Consider the following 11,690-nt stretch of genomic DNA (forward strand, 5'->3'; position numbering starts at 1 on the left):
ATAGATTTCAGAAGCACATTCGCAACTGCCTGCAATGTGGCTTCCATGGTGCCTGCCTCCTAAAATCCCCACCTCGGTTTCTGTTTTCCGATTACCTCGACAGTTTAGCTGCACACTAGACCATAGCTGATGAGGTAGCAGGGTGCCTGTGATGTCACAAATAAATAAAAAACTCTCTTAAAACCATTGGAAAGATGGTACCATCTTCCCGGGAGATAACAGGAGCCTTAATTGTGACACATGATGACAATCACTTATTTCAATGTAAAAAATGCAAGCTTTAAAAAAAAATGGAAGCAAAGCTTATCTGCGTATACATTTTCAACCGATTAATTGTAGGACCACTTTTTTTTTTTAAAGAATGACTGGAACCAATGTGGTTTCAGCGGAAGCCCTTCTCCCCAAGGGGAATCTGGGTGCAATTCCCATTTCAGTGGCTCAGTTCCCCTGGTCATGCCATTCACTTCTTCCAGATGCACATCAGTGGTTGTGAAATATACCTCTCTGTCAACCTGTTTAGCCTAGCATTCAAAGTTATTCAAACCAGGGTGGGGTGTTGTTGTTTTTTTGTACATTCAGTAATGTACATTCAGCAGAAAATGGCAAGTAAGAATTCTCAGCAAAGTTAGGACTCTCTTCTTTCTTTCAAATACATAGAAACTTCATTGGCTGCCAAATAGCATTTAAGTCTACATAGTTAAACCATAATTGTATACTCCATCCCTGTCATTCCAGGGTAAAAGATTCTGTAAAAATAATAATAATAAAAAAGAAATAGATTATCTCTGAGATAAATCAGAGCTGAAAAATCATAGACATGAAAAGCAGACAGGCTAAAAAAATCAAACATCCCTGGATGAGGAAAAATTGCAAAGTTGCGAAAAATTGCAGGACAAACAAGCCAGCTTCCGTAATTGACGTCTTCCAATAGCTCTGAAACTACATCCCCCATGTGTCTCAGTGAGGGATTTGGAAATTCTGTGGGATATTGTTCCACCGTATATGAAGAGCATCTGGTTAGGCAAGAGGGCTTCGTTGGGTCACAGCTCTTCTATACTGCCTACCTGTGATCCAACAACCTGAATGCAACACAGCCTCTGTGTGTTGATGGCTTTTCTGTTGGTTGACAATCTTGTTCTCCAGACCTAGACAACAAAGGACATTTTCCTGAGTCCTGTTTAAGTCGGAGGCTGGCCTTCAAATTAGGCAGGCCTAGCCTCAAAGTAGAGGTTAGAAGGACATATAATATTAGCAATCGTTTGCACTTAAATATACATGCCAGTACAAGAGAAACGCCACCAGTTTGATCCTGCAGATGACTGGAGGTGGGCTTGCCCCTAGTTGGAAGGTCAGCCAGGGGGGAAAAAAACTATCTGTGAAATGACTCGGAGAAAACGGGAAAATCTGAACCATCCCTACGCATCAGTTGCCTCAGCCATTCGTTTTTGGATTGCAAAATTTGAGGCCATATGGAGTTGGTAAACTGCTGAGAGCCTTCTCTCAGTTGTATCTATAAGCCACACTTGTGTCAGAGGTGGGTTCCTTACCTATTCGTCCGGTTCAGGTGGACACATGACTGTACCGGTTCTCTCCTCGGCAGCGCCATCTTGATTTTCTGTTCTGCACATGTGCAGAACAATTTGCATTGAAGCAAAATGTAATTGTTATTCATTTTTTAACGTTGTGCGCATGCGCAGATCGTTTTAAGTGGAAATGAGCATGCACATGCATTTTCGGGCGCCGAACCGGTCGTAATGGTAGCCGGAACCCACCCCCTGCACTTGATGTGTCTCCATAGTCACTTTTGGAGCTGGTCCTCTCCTTTTCATGCTACTGGACCTTGTGGCCCAAGAGACCGAGAGAATCCTTCCCATTGAGGAACCATCTTGAGATGATACTTTTTTGCACCTTGAATTAGGAGCCCGTCTACTCATATCAGCGTGTAGGCACCTATCTATCCATACCTTCAAAATACCAGTTGTTAGTTTTCCAGTACGGTTTCTGTACGACAGGAAAACAAGAAATGCTCTACTCTCCTAAAATTTCCTCTTGAGAACTGGATAGTTCAGTTCCTCCCCACATGATCCTTACTTTTCATTAAGAATCCAGCCGATAAATTCATAGTAATGGTACTAGAGGCTCATGGTAGACAACGGTGTATTTTCAGCAGTGCTTTCAATCTGGTTAGATGTCCTACAAGGCTGCAGCCCACATGTGGGGTCAAGACGGCGGCTGCCACTGTGTGATCAAAGCCCCCACTCCTCCTTTTGGCAGCTCATGTTTAAAAAAAAAAGAAAGAAAGGAAAAGAAAGAAAAGGGAAAAAAAACAGGCAGCGCTTCAAAAGTCCAGTCAGGCCCACCGTTTTCTCTCTAGTCCTACCCTCGCTCCCTGGTGCAATGGGAAGCCCATTGTGAGAATTGACAAGGACCCAAAGCCATGGTGTTTTTAGACCCCCTCCCCTCCCCAAAATTATGTGTATCTGTACTAGAGCAATTATTGCCTTTTAAAGGAAAAAGAAAAATCCCAATCTGGCTGCCTCCAGGCATTAGGCGATCCAAGCAAAAGGGTGTACTGTGTTTCATTCCTGATAAGTGAATAAAAGCATTGTGATCAAACAATCAGGTTATTCACTTATCAGGAATCGACTGTACTACTGGTTCGTTTTGTTCTTCATCTCCTGTTGTAATTTCACTACTTTGCTGTGTCCTGTTTGTTTCTCCTCCTCTCTTCCTTTTCCTCTTCTTCCTCTTCTTCCTTTTCCTTCTTCCCCCCCCCCCACTCCTCCTCCTCTTCCCCTTCTCCGTTTCTCTGGCCCCCCTTTCTTCTCCTCTTTTTCTCTATCCTCTCTTTTTCTCAGATGCTCTAGCACAATCACTGGAAAGTCTCCCATCTTTTGATCATGAAACATGCTCTAAAAGTGGGGAACGACCATGTTAACAAAAATCTATGCACTTGCTATCAGGAACTAAAATATCGGGTGTGTGTTATTATCTGCTAAGTACGTGATTTCTTAAATAAAGCTAGTGAAAGGATTCTGTTTGTTTGTAAAAATAAAATAAAACTTTTATGATGGGTTAAAAGAGTTTTTAGGGGTTGTGCTTTATTTTTGTTAAAACTGAAAAAAGGGGATGCAAAAGATCTTTAAAAGTTCTGCCATGCCAAATATTTGTTGGTTCGTTTATTTGGTTATATTTTTTTTTCAAATTTCCTTTGTTTATGTGTTTATTTGTGTATTTATTTATTTATTTTGACTATTTATTTTTCTACGGTACATTTAATCTATCCATGGAACTGGGGAGGACAGGCCTTTACGAGAGTGGGGGAGTAGGGCACATTTCTGGAGGGCACAAGCAACAATTTCTTGAAAGCCAAGATTGTTTAATTAAAAACCTGTTCCTTTTACAATGTAAAGGCTATATTAAGTAGAAAGATTATTTTTCTTACTAAATATGAAGCCATTTTTGGACACCAGAGAACAGTTAAAAGTGTCTGATGTTTGCCATATACAATAATAAACTTATTATGTGTCTGAATTGTTGTCCGTGTATTAATGGAGATTACATGCTGGAAATTCTTATCTTCTGGTGTGGATTCTGTGCAAATTGCAATTTGGAACCACACAGGTGTTGACTGGGCCCATACCTCCCGAAAAATTTTAAAAAAACCAGAAATAATCAGTAATGATAGCTGTCTTTTTTCCATTTTCTCTATTCCCCCCCCCCTAACTTTCCTCTCGAACCAGCAATTTGGGGTCGTTGTTGTTGAAGTCTGACAAATGAACCATGGGGGGGGGGGAAATGACACCCCAAAGCTTTTAAGGACATACGATGAGAGAGAAAGAGACATCTCTTTCAAACCTCAAGCGTTGATGAACAGGTTCACGTGTAAGCTACTTTTAATACATACAAAGAGATGGTGTAGGCCAGTGTTTCTCAACCTTGGCAACTTGAAGATGTCTGGAGTTCAAGTCCCAGAATTCCCCAGCCATCTTCAAGTTGCCAAGGTTGAGAAACACTGGTGTAGGCATTCAGGCAAAACCCAACACTCTCCCAATGTTAGCATTGGCGAGGAACACATTACCTTTCTTTGCAATAAAACACTTAACATAAATCACTTGTTTCCCCACCGTGACTTCCCCTCGCTTATAATTTTCTGGTATATTATTAGTAATTTATGAATTATGGAATGTCACATACTGTTTTGAATGACTACACATCACTTATTCAGCTTTAAGCAAGAATAAATATCAGGGACCATGGTCAACGCAGTGTATAAATTGCCACATAAAATGATGTGCTACAACAGGTTGAGCCAAAGCAGATTCTCTTCTACTTTAAGTGACTCGTGGGGTGTGAACTTTATATGGTTGTTTTTTAAAAAAAAACATTTATTGCACAGAGTTCAAATCGAGTTATAGTCCAGGAATGGCTCCCATTAAATTAAATTTTGTGCCGGATTTACTTCTAAGGAACAAAGTTATACCAGAAGAAAAGAATATTTGTAGCTTGGAACTGAACTGTGGAGTCCTTGGTGCCCTCTGAGCAGGTGCAGACGTTTCATTACTCAGCTAGGCTACATCATCAGTGTTAAAGGGAGTGAGGTTTTGCTCTCTGTTTATATATAAGTAGCTTTCCATGTCATCATGAGTGGGGAAGAAGAAGAATGTTGTTTCCAAGTTCCAACACTGACAGGGCAAGCGACTTGTATAGAAACACGGAGAAAACCTCACTCCCTCCGGTCACTGATGATGTTACCTAGTTGGGTTACAAGACGTCTGCAAGACGTGAGGTTTTAAAACATCCAAAATGTATGCTCACTAGTTCAACAGAGAACTCTGATGTACAAAGAAGGTTTTTATTGAATTGCGTTTGCAAAGGCAGGACCTCCACATCCCTTCCCAAGTTGGATTGAGATCGTGGCGCACGCTCTTCAAGTTTCACACAAGGCATTTCTACATTTCCACAATATACGTGTTCCATACAATGTACGTCACGCCTAAGATCCCTTACATTCTGTGTTCATGACCAACGTGATTACCCCTGCCTAGTTAACAACAGGATCTACCTTATCTTGTCTTTTGCAATTTATCCGGAGTGTGGGCTTACTCCCTTCAACATTCAGATGGTGACTAGTTTATTATTTGTTGTTTTTATTTGGCCTTGCTACTGAGGCTTACAGTAAGAATCATTGGTTTAAAGTATTTTATAATTCTTCTGATGCATTTTATAGAAGAGTCACTTTCCATCCGTTCTCACAAAGACAATAACCAAGCTCAGAAAGCACCAAGGTTATTTACAATTATTTACAGTAATAGCAATAGCAGTTAGACTGATATACCGCTTCATAGGGCTTTCAGCCCTCTCTAAGCGGTTTACAGAGTCAGCATATCGCCCCCACAGTCTGGGTCCAGTATGTTAGCCTAGAGTTGGATGGAGTCTCTCTGATCAGGTGAATAACTTTCTTTACATTATGTCAGATGACCCAGCTAAATGTAGTTGAAGAAAACACCTTCTGCCTTAATGTGCAAAAATGACAGGCGGAATTAATTTTCAGGCGGTGAAAAGCCAACTAATCAAAATTATAGCAGTCTTCCACTATCTCAGGGGTTGCCACAAAGAAGAGGGGGGTCAAGCTATTCTCCAAAGTACCTGCGGGCAGGACAAGAAGGAATTGGGTGGACATTAATCAAGGAGAGAAGCAACCTAGAACTGAGGGGGGATTTCCTGACAGTGAGAACAATTAATCAGTGGAACAGAAGTTGCCTCCAGAAGTTGTGAATGCCCCAACACTGGAAGTCTTTAAGAAGAGATTGAACAACTGTTTGAAATGTTTAGGGATTTGGATTAGAAAACCTTCAAAGTCCCTTCCAATTCTGCTCTTCTGTTCTACCCTCTAGTCTCCTCACTGGGTTTTGACATCAAGTCCAACTTTAGTTCCAATCTCCTCCCAATACCAATAAAAAGGTTATAACGGCTGAGTCTCCTTCCAGCACTTAGTTTCAGCCTTCAAATCAACCAAGGGACTCTTACGCATCATAAATTCTGCTGCTGCTAATCTCGCCACACCACCAGTGGTGGGACTCCAATAATTTAACAACCAGTTCTCTGCCCTAATGACCGGCTGGGTGGGCATGGGTGTGTTGGGCGTGGCCAGGGGGTGTGACAAGCAGCACTCGGCCTCCTGCACCCTCCTGGGACCAAAAATGGGCCACGGGGGGGGGCATGCTACACCACCACCACCACCACCGCACCTCATTTTGGGCCTAGTATGCCTCTCTGCAGCCTCCTGAGAGTAAAAGCAGGCTGCGGGGGGGGGGGGGCGGAACGGATGATGTGCCACAACACACACACGCACACACACCAGTGGTGGGTTTCCATTTTTTTACTACCAGTTTCCTTGTACACGCTCACGCACATGCAACACTTCTGTGCATGCACAGAAGCATCTGGGCAGGTGGGCGGAGCCTTCCGCTGCCACCACTACCGGTTTGACCAATCCAGGCCGAACCAGCAGAAACCCATTTCTGACCCGCACCCTATTTGGGGCTTAGTAGTCCTCCCTGAAGCCTCCTGGGAGCAAAAACGAACCGGCTGAATCCCACTACTGCACCAGATGCCTCCAGAAGACATGGGAACCAGACTTCACTTTGTTCTACCCTCACCTCCACTCTCCAACCATAAAAAAATTCCCATCAATCATTGAGCCCAGTAGTGAGATGGCCGGCATCTAGATTTGATAAACAAACTAAAAATAAATAAATTTACAGTCCAGGATAACCTTATGAAATTCTCTACAAGAACTATTCTGAAAGGCCTGGGAACATAAAAAAGAGGAATATATATATAATATGCTGGTCTTGTTGTATTCGGGTCTTTTCCCGTGTAACATTGAGATTGTCTTGGCAAAGTTTTGGTGAGGTCTCACTCGCAACACCAGCCTGAGGATGGCAAGTGAGACCTCGCTGAAACGTTGCCAGGACAATCTCAATCTTAAACGGGAAAAGACCTGAATACAACAAGACCAGCGTACCTACACCCATGAAAATCTACGAAGATAGATAGACAGACAGACAGACAGACAGACATTCACATAAATAGAATAATGGATAGAGATAGATAGGTAGATAGATAGATAGATAGATAGATAGATAGATAGATAGATAGATAGATAGATAGATATAGAGGTAGGTAGATAGGTAGGTAGGTAGGTAGGTAGGTAGATAGATATAGAGGTAGGTAGGTAGGTAGGTAGGTAGGTAGGTAGGTAGGTAGGTAGGTAGATAGATAGATAGATAGATAGATAGATAGATAGATAGATGATAGATAGATAGATAGATAGATGATAGATAGATAGATAGATAGATAGATGATAGATAGATGATAGATAGATGATAGATAGATAGATAGATGATTGATAGATAGATAGATAGATAGATAGATAGATAGATAGATAGATAGATAGATAGATGATAGATAGATAGATAGATGATAGATAGATGATAGATAGATGATAGATAGATAATGATTGATAGATAGATAGATAGATAGATAGATAGATAGATAGATGATAGGTAGATAGATGATAGATAGGTAGATAGATAGATAGAGAGATAGAGAGATAGAGAGATAGATAGATTATATATGCTTGTATTTGTGCTGATAAATAAATAAAGGCAAGGTAAATAAATATATATATATATATATGTTATATTTGTGCTGAAAAATATAACAAAGGCAACAGTAAAAATATTGGGTTTCTGTCGTGATGGTCTCTTGTGATGAGCCAATTGACAGATAATGGAAGCAGTTAGCTTCCTCCCATAATTGGGGCATACCAGGGGTTGTGACACTATATATATATATATATATATATATATATATATATATAGATAGATAGATAGATAGATAGATAGATAGATAGATCTAAATAGATCTATACTAGTCTCCCTTTATTTATTTATCAGCACAAATATAACATATATATATACACACACACACACACACACACACACACACACACACACACACACACACACATATATATATATATATATATATATATATATATATATATACATACATACATACATACATACATACATACATACATACATACACATATACACATATACACATTTACTCCTGGAAACACCAAGCCTGAAGTAGTCTGAAGCAGCCTGAAGATGACTAATGAGACTTTGTCGAAACGTCGGCAAGACATCTCCAATTCTACGCGGGAGAAAACCCGAATAACTAGAGACCTACATACTAACACCCGCGAAAACCTCAGAAAACAAATATACACACATATATATACACGATAATAACATATATAAAAAAAATTTTAAACCCGTAATCTCATTATAATAAAGAAAAGATAGCTGCAATAGTTACTCCTATAGCTGTAAAAGTGATTAACATACACGAAACTCTAAGCAAAGATGAACCAAGATAACGAGTTAAATGAAAATAAATCATTTTAATTTATTTGGATGAGAAGATAAAAAAACTAAGCGGATCAGCTTTTAAAAATAATGATTTTGAGCAAGCCGTTACAAGGGTCATCTGGTTTCTCGGATGATAATATTTCTGATCATAAATCATAAGCATTGGAGCATCTGCCACAGCACTTTTAAACACAATTATCACTATATTTTAGCATTATGAGTAAAGCCACAGAGGGGAAGGAATTCACCCCCAAGACATAGGCTCCATATCTTAGCTTATTGGTTTGACGTGTATCATTTGTCTTGCATTTAAATATGCTCTAGTTCAACTGTGTCAAACTCATGGCCCAGGGGCCAGATCCGGCCCGTGGGGTGCCTAGATCTGGCCCCAGGGCCACCATGGAATCAGTGAAGGAGTGGCCTGCGGTGCCTCTGCCAGTAAAAACAGGGCTCGGGAGGGCTGCAGCTCCGTTTTTGCTGGCAGAGGGTTGCAGGAGGCCGTCATAGCCAAAAATGGATCTCGGGAACTCATTTTCGCTGGCAGAGCACTCAGGCCGCCACAGGTGCCCCCCAACACAAGTGATGTCATTCTTGCCATGCCCCCCCCCCCCGAGGTCAAACACAATCCTGATGCGGCCCTCAAGGAAATTGAGTTTTTGTCAGAGTTTGTTGCAGAAATCAAATCCAGAAAGCACACACAGTGGTGGTGAAATTCAATTTTTTTTTTACTAATGGCTCTGTGGGAGGAAATTGCAAAATTTCCATTTCCTCCCCACTCCAGGAGAAGGATACTGTGAAGTACCCGTGGTTTGCTCATGAGGCCAATGTTGAGAAAAGACACGGACACGAGCTTTCTCGGGATGAGGCGACCCAGATTGGGGTCTGGGAGCCCCTTTTACTGAGAGAGGACAAAGGCAGGAGGAGCAATCAGCATGTGATTTAAGACAGCCTGTCAAACTACAATTGCTAATCTACTGCTCAGGGAAGTTCTGTCTATATATGGTCAAATCCTGGGCGTCGTTGGGTAAGGCACATCTAGAACGAACTATCAGGATGTTATGTTATGAACTATCAGGATGTTATGGGGTTTGTTTTTTCCTGTGTGGTTCAGCGTGGCTGCGCATGCCCTGTTATGCACTGGGCCATGGGTGACCGCCACACCTACACAAGGAGTTATATGACAACAGGATACTGCAAAATCTCCATTTCCTCCTGATCAGCTGGGACTCGGGAGGCAGAGAATACATGGGGCTGGGACCAGCCAGAGGTGGTATTTGCTGGTTCTCCAAACTACTTAAAAATTTCTCTACTGCTTCTCCAGAACCTATCAGAACCTGCTGGATTTCACCCCGACACACAGGTCACTGATTCAGCAGGATTCATTAACTTCTCTTTACATACAATATAACACATAAGTAAATATACTCTAGCAACAGGCAGAGGAGAGAACAGGTTTCAGTTTCAGTTCAGAGAGCAGAGCAGACCAGTTCAGTTTCATTTTAGAGCTGAGCACAGAGCGAAACCACGCCCAGACTCCTTGCTTAAGTTTCTGTTTCCAAACAGCCCTCATTAGCGGATTTAGTTGCTATGCCTATTCATTGGCTGGCCTTGTTAGCAGGTCTTTGCCAGTTCATGAATATTCTGACAAGTTTGACACCCCGGCTCTAGTTAGAAGAGAAAAATAACCCTGAATGGTTATTTAAGGACAGGACCTTTAGGACGTAATAGGATTATTAATCCACCACCGTTGGAAGAGTAAAAGACCCAAGGCTCACATATTGCGCAACCCCCCTGGAGCATCTCAAGCACCAAACCTCAGAACCCTACAAAAATCCACCCATTCACCCAGCCAATTGGTCAGCCACCCCAGAAACATGCTGCTGTCGCTACGGTTTCTGGCATCCAAGTTCTTTCCAATCAGCCAGCTTCCATTTTATTTCCAGAGTCTTTTTTTCCCGGCTTGGAAACGGGAACGGATTTTTCTTCCGACAGCACCTTTGGCTCAAGACTTGGCCTCAGCATCCCAATTTCCCTTTCCCACGCATGGAAATCCAACATTTCCCAGCAGAGGAAAAGCCGAGGGAAGCAGGAGACTGGGCGCTGTGAATTACGCCCCTTTCTACTACTTCTCCTAATTCCTGAAGCTCAGCCCAATTGCCCCATCCAGGACCTCTGGCCTTACACAAAGGCCCTTTGTTCTTTTGCAGCCCATAACGTGGCGGAAGCATAGCAACAGCGCAAGGGCTTCACATTGCAAAGACAATGTGCTTTTTTTGTTGTTTTTATTCGCTCATTATCCGGGCATGGATTCCTGGAAGCAGGATGGAGAAGAGGTTGGGGGTTGGGCAGGAGCTCAGCGTTAAAATCTCACAAGCTGGTAAAGAAAGAATAAGCTCAGGTATTAATTTGCTGAAGCATCCAGCTCGTTGGCACAGCCAAGTTCCTGCTACAGTTCAAGTTTCCTTAATTACGCCTCTTCAGGAACTGAATCTCACAATTATCCGTTCTCACCAACGAGGCAGCTGTAATTGCCTCCTATAGAAATGGGGCCTTTGCAAAGAAAGGAAAGATGAATTCTCTCTCTCGTACACACACACGGGGGGAGGGAGAGAGGGAGAGGGAGGGAAGTAGAGGGAAGGGCAGAGAGGGAGGGAGAGAGGGAGGGAGGGAAGGATAGAGAGAAAGAGGAGGAAGGAGAGGGGGAGGGAGGGGATGGAGAGAGAGAAAGAGGGGGAGGAGGGGGAGGGAGAGAGAGAAAAAGAGAAAGAGTGGGGATGGAGGGAGAGACAGAGAGGGAGAGACAGAGAGGGAGGGAGGGAGAAATAGGGAGAGGGGAGGGAGAGAGAGAGAGAAAGAAGGGGATGAGGGGGAGGGAGGGAGAGAAAAAGAGAAGGAGGGGGTGGAGGGAGAGGCAGAGAGAGGCAGGGAGAGGAGAGAGGGAGGAGGGGGAGGGAGGGAGAGAGAGAGAGAAAAAGAGAAAGAGGAGGGGTGGAGGGAGGGAGGGAGAGAAAAAGAGACAGGGAGGGAGAGAGGGAGAAAGAGGGAGGGGGAGGGAGGGAGAGAGGGAGAAAGAGAAAGAGGAGGGGTGGAGGGAGGGAGCGAGAAAGAAAGGGTAGAGGGAGAGGAAGGGAGGGATAGAGAGAGGAGGAGGGAGAGAGGGAGGGAGAGAAAGAGGGGGAGGAGGGGGAGAGAGAGAGAGAAAGAGAGAGAAAGAGGCAGGGAGGGAGAGAGGGAGCGAGAAAG

The sequence above is a fragment of the Thamnophis elegans genome, chromosome 7, assembly GCF_009769535.1.
Source record: "Thamnophis elegans isolate rThaEle1 chromosome 7, rThaEle1.pri, whole genome shotgun sequence".
Classification (NCBI taxonomy): Eukaryota; Metazoa; Chordata; class Lepidosauria; order Squamata; family Colubridae; genus Thamnophis; species Thamnophis elegans.